The sequence below is a fragment of the Schistocerca americana genome, chromosome 5 (assembly GCF_021461395.2).
Source record: "Schistocerca americana isolate TAMUIC-IGC-003095 chromosome 5, iqSchAmer2.1, whole genome shotgun sequence".
Classification (NCBI taxonomy): Eukaryota; Metazoa; Arthropoda; class Insecta; order Orthoptera; family Acrididae; genus Schistocerca; species Schistocerca americana.
In genome coordinates, this window is record NC_060123.1 from 163,941,376 (window position 1) to 163,942,347 (window position 972).

Here is a 972-nt window from a genome sequence, read left to right on the forward strand (position 1 = left end):
GATAGTCAACGTCTTAAATGCATACCCAAAGAAAAAAGTTTAGAGGATTTAAATCAGGAGACCTAGCAGGCCGTGGGCCGGGGTGGCAGAGAGATTCTAGGCGCTACAGTCTGGAACCGCGCGACCGCTACGGTCGCAGGTTCGAATCATGCCTCGGCCATGGATGTGTGTGATGCACTTAGTTTAGTTAGGTTTAAGTAGTTCTAAGTTCTAGGGGACTGATGACCTCGGAAGAGTCTCATAGTGCTCAGAGCCATTTGAACCTAGCAGGCCAAGTAAATGTTCCTCCTCGACCAATCCATCTGGCAGGATACCTTCGTTTCAGAACACGACGTGCACGCAAGGCGTTATGTGTTGGGCAACTATAGTGTTGATACCACATAAGCATACTGGTTCTTAGCGGATCTTCATCCAGAAGAGGAGGAAGAATTTTTCTGAGTAAGTTGGCATACGCTGTACCGTTTAGACTGTCATTGATGAAAGTAGGGCCAGTAATTGTAATACCAAGCAACCCACATCAGACGTTAACTCTCCGTTGACGATGATGTTCCACCTGTCTAACCCATGTTCCTTGTATTTACCTTTCCTTCGATTAAGAAGGAACATTCATCGGTAAATAGAACATCGGAGAATAAGTTCGGGTTAGCAAGGATTTGCAGCTGTGCTCACTGACAGAACTGTACACGATTCTGGAAATCCTTCCCATGTAATTCTTAATGTAGGTGTACGTGGTAAGGATGGAACCGGTGACGTATAAGAATACGATGTATACTGGTTTTAGGAATGCCAATCTCGTGTTCAATCTGTCGTGTGCTCACATGTTCATTTATAGCAACGGAAGCGAGAGCAGTAACTTCAGTAGCTTCGTCTGTGCGAGTGCTACGACGACTGCGTTGTCGTGGGTTGAAACTTCCCATTTCCAGAAACGTCACAACAAGACGAGAAAACATCTGTCGGGAAAGTGGGTTCCTG